Genomic DNA, 16,414 nt, shown 5'->3' with positions numbered 1-16,414 from the left:
ACAGGTATGGCACGCTCGCACTTTTCTCATCTATGCATGCATGCACACGCCTCCGCGGTCGCCCACACTCCACCCCCCCCGCCCGCCCCCCACCTGATGAAGAATACCTAATTAAAACTCCAGATAGTTCAAAGCCATTTGCAGCTACTTTCCTTTGCAGAAGCACAGAGGGGCAAAAAAAAAAAAAAAGTATTTTCTCTGAAAAATACAGCAAATCTATGATGAGCTCTGAGAGTTGAAGCCAACATGGTCCCGTGCCTCACTTTGCCATCTACTGGGATCAGCAAATCATACATTTCAGCTGTTGACTAGCACTAGCCACTATTGGTTTAGCTATCTACTCATGCACAATATGAGCTCCTCAAAGCAGAACACAGACGATTACCAGGGCCATGAGGGAGACGTCATGCATCATTTAGCTCAAACTAATTGAACTGTCAGTCTGTGACGAGACCAGACACGGACACGCACAGAGTCCTCGCATCAGCCTGAGTACGAGTCAGTCATTTTTAAACATCTCTTGTTTTCTTTTCTTTCTCTTTTTTTTTTTTTTTTTTGCTTTTTTATTTTTATAAAAAATGCCACGTGGGGGATTTTTTCACATAAACACCTTGCTGTGAAACTAGCTGTGATGATTCATTTTGATGCTGGGAGAAAAGGATGACAAACAGTAACCCAAATGATCTTCCTTGTACATTTAATTTCATGGATTTAGCTTCCAGCGAAATCCTTTCAGTTGTCTGGTACTGCCCGTCCTGCAGCCTTAGCAGACAGGTGGGAGGATAGAACGAGCAGGTAAAAAGAAACCCATGAAAGAAGATACTGACAGTGGTCAAAACTGCATTTTATTTGACATTGACAGAATTAGAGAGAATATCACAGTGATTTCCTTAAGACTACAGTCATTATGAGCTATCTGCTCTGAGGAAACATCATAAAATTTAGTACTGCACCTACAAATGTAGGTTTGCATTCCTCGTCACTGTTTGTACTGCATTATATTTGGCGGTGGAGTGGAACAACCTATCATAGTTTCATAAATTAGTCTGTAAGAGTGCTCAGCGAGGGATGACAAGTTATTCCCAAACTGATACATTTGGCATTTCCACCATTAAGTCTCTCAGCCTTCATTCTCTCCTCACCTCCTCTCATCTGAATTGCTTTTCTTGCTCTCCATGTTTCCTGGTGTCCCCCACACCTCTGCTCACCAAGTATTACCCACTCCAGCTGTGACTCTGCAGCGACAGTCCTCACTGGCTCTCCTACCTTCTCCTCTTCACCACTCCAGCCCTCCTCAAAAGCCCCTCAGACCCCACTTCTCCTGCTGCTCCTCATCAGCCCCTCTCTGTCTCTCTCACGCTCTTGTTTTATGACTGTTGACCTTTTGCTGGAACACTTAGCATCTAGAGTTGCGCGGCACGCACGCACACACAAACACGCACTGAAGCAAGGAGGCAACAAGGACCTCTGAGTGTGATGAGGAGGTGATGGAAGAGTGAGAGTTTGAGCATATGCTCTTGTATTTTTGAGGATCTGATGTCCTAACAGCAATATTAATACCAGTGAGGACATATTTGTTGTTTTGTCACTTGGTCAAATTAATTCTGTGTGTTTGAAACTGAGTATTTATAGAGCCCACAACGTGGACAGGACTAGGGCTTTAATTTATCTGTATGTTACACACATGGATTCAGTAAAAGTGGAAGTTATTCTAGAGATCTCGGATTTATTTGCTGCGGGTCATTAAGTGCTGAGGGGGCTTGAAACTCTGCCGGTTGAAAAAGTACAAGAAAAAGATGAGCAATTGCTGAGCACAATGGTTTATTCTTGACCTTAACCTTTATTTAGACAGAACAACCCTGAGTCACAGACAAATTATTACTGGCACAGTTGTCATAGAGATGCGCAGTCATCCTGAGCTATACTGTATAACCTCAAAAAAAGAAGAAAAAAAAAAGAGCGAGACCTTGGAGAGTCTGGATTTTATTGTCAACTGAATTATAGTGGTAATTTTTATCAGTCTTTATAAAAGGACAAACAGTGTATATCCTGATTCAACTACAGCCCCGCCAAGCAGTGTTGGATTAACCGTTAATGGGTTGTTCAATATAGGCCCCTGGTGATATCCTGCCATTTTGATGGTTAGCATTTCTTTAGTAGATCAAATTAAGAAATAATGTCAGCAAAAACTAGTTTCCCACAAAACCGCGTAGCCACAGAGACAACCCAGAGTTTAAACCCACACTTGACATTTTAGAAAATGTACTTACTTTCTTGCCAGAGTAATGCAAATACAGCGCAGTAAATACGAGCTAGCAGCTAATCAGCTTAGCGTTACATAAAAATGAGCTACCCTCACCCTGTCAGGATTTTCTCCTTGCCCTTTGAGGGGAATTTCCCTTTAACCAACTTTCTTCTGTTTTGCTGCCTCTCAGAAACAAAAGGTTTGAACAGCCGGTGGCTGCTGAGCTCATATCCACAGATGTGTGCCCGAGACGACCATATTAAGGAAATTCACCGGTCTTGACGCCACATAGGGCCAAGAGCAGAAAATGTGAAGCATGTGAAGCTGAGCATTTAGGTGAATCTGAAGTCTTTGCTTTCAGATCACTGACGAATGCTTGCGTATATATGCTGAACTCATTATTTCAAACTTTGTCCACATTTAATGTGATCCACCACTGTAACAGTGTTCATATAATAGGGGGGGAAAAAAAAGAAAATCATAAGAATCTGGACTTGTTAGTCCAAATATCTGCCTGGAGGCATTACCAAGATGGCAGGAATTTAATCTTGAGAGACTTTGCTACCACCAGCGCCTCTTTCCATTTAAAATACGCAGACACTCTCACAGAATCGCACTTCGACACAGTGTGCAGTCAGTTATGCGAGCAGCATGTGCTCGGCCTGACCCTTCACTCTCGCTCTCTTTTTCTCCTGCCTGTCCATCCCTCTCAGCGTCCGTCTTTCTCTCTTGTGCTTTGGCGAAGGCGCACATAACCGTCACACGTTAGTGAGAGACTGAGTTAGTCCAGTCATTATAACTGGAGACGGAGCGGCAGCAGCAGCACAGTGGCAGCAATGAGCAGCAGTGCAGCGAGCTAACAGGCTGAGGCCCTCGCACACATGAATCATTGATCAGTGTGACAGTGAGATGACTGCCAGAGGTAATAGGACGGTACTGCTGCGAGGGGGGTTCGGTACTGTACCCTCGTTGTCGGGTACCCCGCTGAGATGTGTGCGGAGGATGAGGAACGCTGAAGAGGAGAGCGCAGGGTGTAGGGGGAGACACAGACGGTTCACTGTGAGAAGAAGGAGGTACTTGATGTGGCTTTTTCAGGTTTATTTAAACTGCCGTGGAGAGAAATGAGAGAACACAAGAATTCAAGCTGGTGGAACTCTGGCGGCAAAGTGAGGCTCGCCGAGATGGCAGGAACATCACAAGCCTTTGCACATTAAGAGCTGAAATGCAAAGATGTACAGATGCCATAACTTTATTATGACTGCAGTGAATGACTCTCACCATTATTTCTAGAACAGCAGGTTTTAGGAGGCCAGCTATTTCTGGTGGTAGACACAGCAATAATGCTAGCATGCAGCTCCTGCTGTTGTTGTCAGGCATGTATGTGTCTCCAGATTAGATAGAAATGATTGTGGGCTCCAATGATGATTAGATTTCACACCTGTGGTGGGAGAAAGAGTAAGAGATAGGGAAAGAAAATTGTGTGTGTGCGTGCGTGTGTGTGTGTCTGTGTATTCCTCTTTAACCACTGAATTAAACTAGATGTAGTTATCTAGTATTTGTATCAGTCCTGAGCTGGGTTGCGAGGCACAATGGGCGTGATTGACTGTGAATATACTGCCTTATCAATAAGCATTACAGCCAAGGTAGCACTGCAGTCAGTTAAAAATGATTTATCAATACCCTCACACAAGTGGAAACACATCCAGGCCTGATTGCCAAGTCCTTTTTTCGCTCGTAGACATAGCTAACCGCCAACTATATTCTGTCTGACAACCAAAGACTACAGCCGGCTTTGCCCAACAGCAAACACTTTCAAGCACATCAGTCATTCGATTTAGTGTGTAGTTTAGCATGTACAGTAAAGGCAATTGCTCATCCAAGTTCTGCATGGCTGTGCCAGCCTCTAGCTAAGCCAAAACTTCTGAGGGATGGGAGAAAGAAAGGCGGGGACAGAAAGAAGGGGAGACGGGTATAAGAGGAAGAAAGACGGAGGGAAGGGACTGAGAACGAGGAGGGAGACAAATGGGGAAAACAAGTGTGAAGGAGAGTGAAGGAGAAGGACTTCAGAACCAATAAAACAAATCTGTGTCTAAGTCAACGTTAGAGTAGAGACTGAGAGCCCGGGGGGGTCCGCGTGCCCTGCCGCATTTTCGCCTGTCGACCCTCGCTTCACTCTGACAGACGAGAGGGGCTAAAGTGTTTTTCTTACTCCCCTCCACAAACTCCTTGAAAGCTACTAATACCACTGTCACCACTGTTTAACTGTGTGCGTTTGCATGCATGACAGTGTGTCTTTCTTGTGTGCGAGCATGGGCAGAGCTTCGTGTCGCTATTTCCTAGCTGGTATAAACCTCAGGACTCATCATTGGTTTGACCTTGCTAATCTGGAATGGGAAGGCTTCCTCGTATAAAGGGATAAAGTGACGGAAAGAAGGATAAAAAGAAGAGCGGAGGTGGTGACACACTTCACACGTCTTGAATGATGAGATTTGCTGTACATCCCGGTGTTTATTTACCAGTAAAACTCGCTGTCACAGTTATCTAGTTAGTCACGGTTGCGACAGTACACCAAGTCCAACAGATCACAGCTTACTGCTTCACGCATTTCTCTGTTGTTCTTTCATTCCCCATCACGCCTCCTCTCTCTTTCTGTCAGAGTCCCCATCTCTCTCCATCTGTCTCCCACTAGCTGTCTCACTGATCTGGTCCCTTTCTGAAAGCTGAGTCACGTTACAACGGACAGAATAGTACTGAATGAGCAGGGGATTGCCGCCATGTTACATTTCCCTCTGGCAGCCACCATGTACCGCCGCGGCGGGCTGAAATACTGCAGACAAACAGCGACGCAACACCGCCGGTCACATACAGCTCCATCTCTGCTTGTTTGGAGCGTGGGTGCACGGCTGCGTTTGTGTGTGTGTAATAGAGAGGATCAGAAAGATAAGGAACGTGTGAATGTGTGTTGCCGTGCATGCCCACGTGCATGTGTTTGAACTTGCTTAGTGTACCGTTGGAGCTATTGAGGCTATTTTGTTGCAGACTCTCTGACCTTCTGGAGACATTTTACCAAAGGGCTCTCTCGCCATTCAGAGCTTTCTGACCACAGTCTGTCTACCCATTTAAAGCAATTTTACCAAAGGCTTCTGTAGCTGTTAGGGCAGTTTTAGCAAAGGCCAGCGGGTTCCTTAGAGCCGCACCAGACGACCAAAATAGAGGACTGAAAACAAAGAGAAACTGGAACAATCAATACAAACCCCAATGAGGCATGAAGCAGCTAGCTGAAAGAAGCTGGAGGTGAAGAGAGAGCTCACACACACACACACACACACACACACACACACACACACACACACACACACAGAATCCAATCACAAAGTCACACATACACCTTCATGCACACACAAACACACGCACACGCTTGAAGGACAAGTATTTAAGGATCATTATTTATGCAATTAATACAATTTAAACGACAAACTTGTCGCCATTCACACAAAAAGAACAGCGAGCACGTCAGACTGCAGTAAGCAGGCAGCCTTTGGTTCCATTAATTGTGATGTAAGGAGAGAAATGGAAAGGAACTGAAATGTGCTACAAACAGTTACACACCATTATGCATCATTCTGTATGTGTGGGGATAAACAAATAGCTGAAATGCATGGTTAAAATACAGCAAATTTTATTTCTTTTGGTAAAATAAAAAAGAATGTTTGTAAAAATCTGAATAAATAAGGATACTTTTTTAAAAAAAAATTTTAATTTCAGAAGCTGTAACCAATGAGCCATTCGCACACAGTATATCCAGCATCTGTAAGAAATGTCCTGTAAATATGAGATATTTATGCAGCTGGTGGAAAACAGCTGTTGAAACAAAAACAATGAAGCCAGTATCTGCACAGAATACCTCCGTGTTGCCGCTGCACTGCGATTGAGTCACTGTGTGTGACAGCATTTTTTTTTTTTTTTGTGTCCAACTTAACTGCTCTCAGCCAGAACACCCCGAACAGAAAGGATTCTACTTTCCCGGCACTACTGGAAACAAGCTGTAGCAGCCAATCTTACCCACTCAGCATTGCTGAGTAGATAATTGGTTGCCAGTTGCCCTCCTTGACAGAGCCAGACAATGAAGAGAATCGCCGCTGATCCCAGACAAACAGGCAACCACCTGTTCAGAAACTTCCCTTTGGGGGAAGGTAACATTTCATTAGAGCCACGCCGACTCAGCACCTCAACGGCTTCATCCCGACAGCCATCACCAGACTGAGCTGACCCTCTAGCATTACCTCTATACACTATCTCTGGCCTACTGCCCACCACCTGCTATCAGAACAGACTGCAAACCTCTTCATGTAAACTGTTCACTCTATTGAGGTTATTACTACTATACCCTGTTTTTGTAAGCTAATGAATGCACTAGAATGCAATATTTTTAAAAGGCCTCATTAGTGCTGCTTCCACAGTTTTGCAGTCTTCTCTGTCCCAGCTTTTGTCTATCTGCCGTACATTTCAGTAGCTGATGTCACTGACGGTTCAAAGCCTATGCAGCATTTTTGCACTGACTGCACAGCATGCTGTGCGATGGCTGGAAGGCTGTGCTGTCTGACTGCATATGGGCTGCAGTTCAGATGGAATAAAAGTAGGAGATCTTCAGCGGAGTGAATCAGCACAGTTGAGCTTTTCCAATTTAGACTTGGACTATCCTTTTATTTTTGGCCTGTCTTTACTTTCTAATGGATTTGTTCAAAGTCTTTGCTTCTTTGTCCTTTCTGTATGAGCGCTGAAAATCAGGGCAAGGACTTTTTTTCACTCTTACTTGGAGTAATTACTTTTCTAATGGAACTGGTAACGTACTTAAATGGAAAAATAGGCTTCTATAAAATATATATCAAAATACAGTTTTATTTTTCTTAAATTTGCCTTTGTGACACATCAAGGACAAGTTCAGTATTTTAATAATACTAGTTAAATTAGAATTTTTTTAATAACTTACTTCTACAGTCAGCCAATGAATTGAATTGCACTGTTCATAAGAGTTGATTGTACAACATGCAGACCATGTGTTTGGCTGTAAGAAGAAGAGGCCCGTGCTTTGTCGGCAGCAGACAATATCAAGGGATGCTAAATATTTTCCTCACCAGCTTTCATGTTTTCTCAGGTCCATACCAAAGCCAGGTTCTTTGTTCAGGTTTCTGTGTTTGCTATGTTTTCTATTAAACTCTGACAAGTTAAACGAGGATCGAGCGCACCAGTGTTGAAGAACAAGGCTACCGAGCATTGTGTCCCAGCCGGAAAGGTCTTTCTTTTCCTAGTCTCTGAAAAGCTGTCTGAGATAGGAGCTGCAGTGTCTAAATACTTGCAAATATTACTGACCTTTTAGGAGTCACAGGTGGTGCAATTCAGTGGTGTGGTGGTGTTTAGCACTGTCACTTCACAGCATGAAGGTCCTCGGCCTGAATCTTGGCTTATGCGCGCATTTCTGGGTACTCCGGCTTCTTCCCACAGTCTAAAGACATGCTTGGGGTTGGTGATCAGTGATTCTAAACCGGCCCTAAGTGTGAATGTGAGCATAAATGTCTCCCTATTTCTATCTGTTAGCACTGATTGATGACCTGTCCAGGGTGTATGCTGCCTCTTGCCCTGTAACGGTTGGGATGGCCGCCCCCTCCGCGACCCTGAATTCAATAAGCAGAAGAAAGTGGACGGATAGAAGGCAGAAGCCTATAACTCCCATGCACATCCATTTAGTCTAACATGGTCGTATTGATAACATCATATAGATTCTGTAAATTCAGCCTACATCTATCTGAAACTCTACATTTCTCAGCTATTTCTACTGCTCCCTTTGTCTCTAGATTTTTTACTTTCCTAAAATTTTAAAAACACCATAGGAACTAAGCCAACAACTGTTTGACGTAGGGTAATGTATTAATGGACTAAAGTGCTCTAGTTCACATAACAGCCACTTTTAGTCTCCACAGTATATCGGGACATTTAAAAGTTTAAAGCCTCTCAAAATGTTTTTATCTGAAAAATCAAACTTTAATTCAAGCTGGAAAAGAATTCTATTCAACACAGTGACAAGTTTAGAATAAAATAAAACAAAATAAAAAATTTTGTCCTTAAAGTTTTCAGCAGGTACAGCCTTGCAAACCTTTGGTATTCACCCTCTGTTTCCTGAAGGGCCTTCCACAAATTGGATTGGTTTGATGGGCAGTTGGACATTTCTCACATACCATATGGTCATGCTGCCCCCCCCCCCCCCCGTCCCCAGTCCCCAACAGCTTGATAGGGTTGAGCGGTAGCGATTGTGCTGGCCACTCCATCACAGGCAGAAACCACCTGACTTCTTTCTGATTACCTCTTACACAGTCTGGAGTCACTGCTGTTTTAATGTGAGGGCTTACTGGGACTCAAGCCACGGGGTCTGACAATATAAAGGGCCCAAGAGACTTTTGGGGGGGGGGCAAAAAAAATTTTCACCCAGAGGTACTAAAATAAAATAAAATCTAATCATCCTTGACTTTGTGCACAATTGCCAATTCTCATGCTTTTGGCATGTGGCAAACTCTTTGAGTCTCTGTGTCACGCGTTCATGCTGCCCGAACTAATCTCATGCTAAATAAGAGAAAACCTTTATGGAAAAAAAAAAAAAACTGTGGTAAAAGTTAAACATGTTTTTTTTTCTTCTTCAAGGTCTGAACAGCACGCTTTTTTTTTTCTCACATTTCTTGCCTCGTTCACTTTGCTCCACAATTTCACATTCATTACAAACTGAAATGTCTGTAAAAAAGTCACACCAGTGAGGTATGTCTAGTAAGTATAATAAAAGTGGTTTGATGAAACCTTATCAGGAGCTGAAGGTTCGCTTGTTGCTTTTAGCTGTTTTGGGGTGTCTGTTCTCTGAGCTTATTTATTAGCTGCAGCATCAGACAGCAGCAGGAGCCATCTGCGAGCGTCTTCAAAGCAGGAGAGCCATGCCTATTTTACGTACTTGGTACAACAGAGGCAACACCATCATTATTTATAATTATTAATTATTCCCAACGCAGAGACAGGATCAATCAGGTCCTAAAGGCAAATGAGATTGTGTACGTTTCTATCTTGCAGACAGGTTCATTAGTGTATGCACAGTACTGTGTACATATTAAGCACGGCTGATGTTTTTGCAGTATGGATGCAGCAGAGGGGTCACCGACCTGTTTAGGAGGGAAACAGGCTGCAACTGATGGATGTCCACGGGGTTTGACATGGAGTGATCTCCTTTCTTGTTCAAGATCTCTGTTCTCTTCTAGAATACTCCCACTTCCTGCCACCCAAACAACCCCCATGAGCCCTCCTCCAGCATCTTTTTGATCTCGCAAAACATTCTTATTTTTAAATCTAAATACCTCACCCTGAGATTTGTTGGTCTGTAACACTTATTTTTTTTTTCTCTATCCAGCATTGGTTCTCTTTCATCCATCCTAATATTTTCCGTTCATCAGCAAGTCTCATCTATGGATTTTTCTTTGCAGCTGTGCCTCAAAGGTGAGCATCCAGGTGACTTTGAGACTGGTACTGCCAGCTGAGGATATGTGATGCCCCCCCCCCCTTAAACTAGAGACACTTACGGATGTCCTCCTGCGCAGTTGTACACTTGTGCTGTTCTGTGAAGCTGGCAGCGTGCATCATCATGTGAAATCTTACATTTTTTGGCATAATCCCGCAAGGCATAGCCCCTGTTTTTTTTCCCAAGACGATTACTCTGATGAGTTTCCAAGCAAAGTTCTCGTTTTATGGCCATTTTCACACTCTAATCGAACCCACAGAGTCTGTTGCTACAGACACTCAAATAACCACATTTATTGCTTCTTTAATCAGCGTAACAGTTTTCAGCATAACTGGGAAATTATTTTTTTTTTCTAATTATAAAAAACTCGCTTTATGTAAAACAATGTGCCACTTATAAGTATGAATGACTTATGATTAATGGTTACATCTACTATTAAAGGTCAATTACAACGTTTATGCTAAATTAGAGCCATTTTGTTACAAACAAATCTGTTTGTCTCATAAAGAAAGAAAGTGACAAAAGTTTCACTTCTGCGTGGTTAAGCACCAATGTGGATTTATGTGTTTTAAAAATACATATACCATATATGAGGGGAAAGATTTAGAAGACTTTAAGAAAAGTTTTTCTCAGGAGTCTTTCCAGATAAATTAGATATTATCTTATTTTCTAAAAAAGAGGATGTCCTCAGATTTTAATGAGTGACGGTTAATGATGCGAGACGTGATTTAGAGTTCACTCATGGCCAGTAGGTGTTCTTTGTTTGCCTCACGTCGGCTCAGCGAAAGCGACAGCAGTCTGTAACGGCACTGAAAGTGTTTCTACCATAACCTCTTCTGTCAGCCTGTGAAAGCAGATGCAGCAGCTTAAAGAGTAAAAATGCTTTTGCTTTGGCTGCCTCACAAGTAGCTACACGTTTAATCCTACCAGTTTTAAAATGTTTTTGATAGGAAATGGCAAAAACTATTATAGTACTGAGAAAGACTCTGGTCTGATAATGTGCCTAATGAACTCCACAGACCCTTACAGCCCTAACATCTGCACCAAACATTCATGACCAATGACATACAGTATTTTCGTAGTGTACAGTACTGTGCTAAAGTCTCGAGCCGCTCCTCATTTCTCTGTATTTTGCTAGAAAAATGGAAAACAGATGCAGCAATTTATTCATATCTGCAAACATAAATAGAAATGCAGTATATCAGGCGAAAACAGAGTTTGTACAGTTCTAACGAGTTTGAAAGTCAATGTTTGGTATTTATTCTTCAGCACAGCCTGAACTCTCTGAGGCAGCTTTCTTCTCATTTCTTTAAGTAGTCTTCAGGAACAGTTCTCCAGGCTTCTTGACGGACATTCAAAGCTCTTCTTTGGATGTTGGTTCCTTTTTGTTCTGTTCTCTGTCAAGATGATCCCGCACTGCTTCAATAATGTTGAGGACCGAGCTCCGGGGAGGCCAATCCATGACTGATAGTGTTCGTTCTGTTTTTCTGTTCAGGTATGTGTTACTGCATTGACAGTGTGTTTAGGATCATTGTCATGCTGAAAAAATGAAGCTATTCCTAATCCAATGCTTTCCAGATGGTATTGCATGGTACAATTTGAACCCAAATTTTCACATTTGGATTCATCATCACTCATCATCACACCTGTTGCCACTAATTTTCAGTCCAGTTTTGTGTAATGTGGCATACCTCAGCCTTTGCTTCCTGTTTCCCTTCCTTAAGAATGACTTCTTGACAGCCACCCGTCCACTGAGACCATTTCTGATGAGGCTTCAGCGAACAGTAGATGGATCAACTGAAGGGTCAGATGCATCGCTCAGGTCCTGGGTCAGGTCTTTACTGGATTTTTTCCAGTTTCTTGAGGGCAGGACTTTCAGATGCTGTTCATCTGCTGTAGATAGTTTTTTTTTAGGTCTTCCACTTCTTCTTTTGTCCTCTACTTGTCCAGTTTCCTCAGTTTTTTAAGGACACTGCACAACATGCCAAGATTTTCAGCTAATAACTCTCTGGGAATCACCTTGTTGGTGCAAAAATACTATTATATGCCTGCCAAACTGTGTTATCTTTTGCATTTTTCATAGATTCATCTAAAGAAATGGGAATAAATTTTGTGTTTTTATGGCAGGCTGCTACTAACAAAGGGCCTAAAAACTGGTTCTTTTCTAAATTGTTATTTGTAGACACAACACTGGTTCATCCCTTGAGTTAGGTGCCTTTTTTTATGCTTGAATGATCCATAGGTCAGTGTTCAGTGGCTTAACAAACAAACAAAATCAATCCTCAGACAATAGTCAGGTATGAGGACTGAAAATGAGTGAAACAGCAGCCAAATAAGAAGACCTTCAGAAAGCCTGGAGAACTATGGCTCAGGATCCCTTTAAATATTACAAGATAGCCTGGTTCCTAGGAAGTAAAAAAATAAAGAACTGAGGGGTGGCTCAAGTGTTTTGCACAGTACTGTTTATCAAAACAAAATTCCTCCACTGTATTTTTGCATAATGTTCTGCTCAACTCACAGTTGCAGTTGCCCAACTTTGAAGCCAGGGAGGTCAACAACACAGAATGCAACAAGCACTTAATTTATGATAAGCTGTAATCAGCTCGGAGCTTTGAGGCAGACAGGCCTGCTACTGTAGGACGTTTAGAGGAGAAATCCACATAAAGAGGGAACAACTTAAAAACTCTGCCTCGGTTGAAGCTATCAAACACACCATTTGTTATTTTATAAGTAAAAATGAAGATTTCTTTTTGTATCGGTTGAATTTTTGATATTAATTGATTTATCAGAGTATCCAGAGTGTGAAATTGCTTGTTTTGTGTAACAGAAAGTCAATTGATAAAAACGATTTAAATCACCAATTTATCACATTTCGGGATATGAAAACAAAACATGAATTTCATTAATCCTTGTGGGGGGAGGGAGGGGAAAAAAAAAGTTATCAGTTCATTTTGCTGTCAACTTTAACTGAAGTGAAAAACAATTTCAGCAGCGTGTACATAAACACTGGCGCTGACAACGGAGAACTGATTAATCATGAGAATTTTTCAAGCATAGCTGCCAAACATTTTGCTGGTTCTAGCCTCCGAGACTGGTGCGCTACTTTGCCTTTTATTCTTGCGAACTGAATATTATATTTGGGGTTTTGGAGAAAACCGTTCACTGGAAGGCATCACCCTAGGCTCTGAAAAATCTAATTAAGACAATAATCGGTGGCTTTATCTTAATGGAAATAATCATTAGCGCTAATCAACACGTTTTTTTTTTTTCTTTTCTTTTCTTTTAAGCACAGTTGGAAACTGTACTGCGTTTGACCCCTCTGATTAATACGTAACGTTTGAGGGCAGATGCTTGGAATTGCCATCAAACTGTGAAAGCAGATTTGCTCAAAGAAAAAGCATGAATGTAATAAACTTAAAGCCACTAACAAGTCATTTGGCTCTTTGTGGAACCGCCAGCAACCCCTGAAGCAACACATGTTGTGCAGCCGAACCACGAAGAAGCTCACAGCTGAAAGTGCACACTGTGTCTTCGTGTGTGCGCGCGTGTGTCCGCGTGACCAAATGCGATTTGAAGGTGATTATTTGATTGCAGGGTGCTGCTGACTTGTTCATTTCACCTGCATCAGAAGCTTCTCCCTGTTGCCATGGAGATGATTATCATTCATAAGTGAAACATCCCACCCTCTCTCATATTTGATTGAACAACCGAGGATTGTAACTGTTTAAAACAGCAAGACATTCATTAATGCAGAAAATACTCTAATTAGCTTTTTTCTGACAGCATGATAACGCAATGGTAGGTAGGGTTTTTTGTTTTTTTTAACGGAGGCTCAAAATAGAAAATGAGTTACGGGTAGTTTTGTCAGTAGCAATATTCTTCAAGATTACAGATGCAATCTTAATCTGTCCTCTATCTCCCCTTAAATGCCCCTTTCACTATCATAATGCCTGCCTCTCATATCTGATGGCCGTGTTGTGCTTAATAACAAGCTATGACTGCGGGAGGGAGGGGTACGTTGGGGGATAAACAAATTAACAAAGCTATTCACAGCCCCTGCAACACCAGGGGGTACGGGGAGGAGAGGAGAGAGGGCAGTAAAGAAAGAGCGGATGGCTGCCTTAGCTAATCACAACAGGGGGCATACACTGCAATCACTTAGGCACAGCGTTATCTCTGCAATCATGCATCGTCCTATTGTTGTGCTAATTGGAATTCTTAATTTGAAATACAATATTATTGCTTCATTATTTGCTGGGTTACTTTGCTTCAAATTAATAAACAAGTCACATAACTTACACGAAGAGCTTTAAAAACAATAACGACAATCATTTCAGAAGGGCATTAGGAACCGGCTGCAAACTGTTAAGACGCTGTTGTTAAAAGCTACATCAAGCGCCCGGGACGCGCTGACCATTAAATGGCTCGTCCACTCTGTGTCCTTACAGAGCATGCAGGATCGGTTACAAGCTCAGTTACACGCTGAACCGCTGTGGAAAAGCGGCGTAAAGTTTGGCCGAGAGTCACGAAAAAGGACGAAGATTGAGCCAAAACTGACAGCTGCGTTAAAATGATTTCCACCAAGGGGAGGAACTATCTCCAGCACTCTGAAATGTTAGGCTCCAGCTTGGCACGACTGTAAAGGAATATGCCATGTTCAAATCCTGCAAATAATCAGCACTATTTGCAGCATGAGAACCGCAGACAATACGCACAACGTTTAACTATTGCAGGATAAGAAAAAAATATATAGAGCATCTGTAAATCTGCCATTTTATTAGCCTGTAAAAGGTCAGAAAAAGACCTCAAATGCACAGATAATGCAAAGAAAAGCAACTAATCTTCAATTTTGAGATGCCACACTAGTGGCATGTTTGGCAGCTTGCTTGACAATTCGCTTAAATGACTCATCAGTTATCTAAATTGTTTCTGTTGCCTGTCAAACAGAGTTTCAGCGTGTAGTGGGTGAAGAAAAAAAAAACACAACCAAACTGTTATTTAACTGAGAAACATGTTCAACATTTTAAATAATAAATAGACATAACATAAGTCTGACAACCAGCTCCTCAGGTGCAGGAGAATTTTTGACAGGCACTGATTATATTGTGAAATTTGAAATTAAAGGCAAACATTATTGCATTTTGGAAGCGGAATGAATTCATTTAGTTCTGGATTATTTTATGATAATGAGAACTGATTTGAAATCAATAAAAGTCAGCACAGTGAGCATTTTGATGAAGATGAGAAAGTGCACTGAGGCATTCCCCCCCCACCCTTCTCTTCCTGTCAGTGGCTGTTAATTAATTCATTAAAATTACTGAATCATTATGTAATGAGAGAACCTAATCATGCGGTGGCCTGTGTCTCAACCTCTCCCCCTAGACAAAGACATTAAGTCCATGACTACTTTAATCTTGCAATTTCAATGTCTTTGATTTACAGGCTAACATATCATCGATGCTTACATCCCATACATCTTGGTGTGGTTTCCATGGTGACGTCAACACGGAGATCAATCACTGCCAAACAGGAGTGGAGCATGACACCAATTAAAAGGTGATGTCGTCTCCGAGTCATCGCTCACACTCCTCACTAATGCACTAATTACCGGGGCTGGGACATTAATGGAATAGCATGGTTCAGCCTGGGGATTAATCTGCATGGATTCGCCTGTGTATGTGTGATGTCTGTCTGTGATGTGTGCGTGTATGTGTGTGTGATTAATGCGAACCCCCGCCCTACTCCACCGTGACCTTGGGCACCACCACAGGAGGGAAATGAACTAGCTGGGTGGAGGGCTGGGATATCTGCACTCGGGGCAGTGGAGGGGAGCCGATGTGCTGCGGTCGAGGGCCCGGCCAAGGTTGAGGATGAACAGGGAGTTGACGCAATTGGAGGGGATCGATGATTAAATTTGGTATTTGACTTTGACAAACTCGGCTAATGATCCTCCAGACCACAGAGCAACTCCACAACTTTCCACTTTTTAAGATTCCAATTACAACAAAGCGAATGTCAATCATAAAAAGTGGACTTAATCTGCTTTCATCAGAGTGTTTAGAGCCTTTGCCCAAGTAAAATTAACAAAAGTAGAATTTAACAGTGTTTCATTACAATTAAAAGTATGAGCAGTAAAATCCCTGCAATGAAAATGCAATTCAATAACTTGGTTAACTATTTTTAGGCCTTCCCATCTCAGATGATTACTCATTTATTAAATTCTCCAACTTTTATTTCTCCCCAGAACTGAGTCTGAGCCCAGATTTCCATTTACCACCACACTGATGTAATTACTGTTGAACTTTTATTTGGCAAACATTAATTTTTACTAGGTGGTGCAGAGTGGAGGCATTCAGCGTATTATTTTGTTCATATCTATCAGAATATTTGATAAAATGCAATTAGTCATCTTTTGATATAAGAAAGATATATCTGTGTACTAAGTAATGCAAATCTAAAAACTGCTCTACTAGTAGCTATTAGCGTCAAATAGGGCAGGACTGCTTATTATTACTTAGTTGTTGCTTAGTTATTACTCAGTTACTTAAATCTTGTTTAGTTTTATCTATAATCGGACACCCCATTGACTATTTTATGAGTAATCTGTGAACTAGTACTTT

The 16,414-nt window shown here is 41.9% G+C and overlaps 1 protein-coding gene across 1 annotated transcript in view; it reads right to left on the bottom strand.

Annotated features, from left to right (window-relative positions):
* tenm1 (teneurin transmembrane protein 1) overlaps window positions 1-16,414 on the bottom strand; it is a 178,266-nt gene that overhangs the window by 96,321 nt on the left and 65,531 nt on the right. The gene's annotated exons all lie outside the window — the stretch shown is intronic.

The sequence above is a fragment of the Archocentrus centrarchus genome, chromosome 10, assembly GCF_007364275.1.
Source record: "Archocentrus centrarchus isolate MPI-CPG fArcCen1 chromosome 10, fArcCen1, whole genome shotgun sequence".
Classification (NCBI taxonomy): Eukaryota; Metazoa; Chordata; class Actinopteri; order Cichliformes; family Cichlidae; genus Archocentrus; species Archocentrus centrarchus.
Note: the sequence above shows the minus strand (reverse complement) of the source record. Positions and strands in the feature narration are given on the sequence as shown.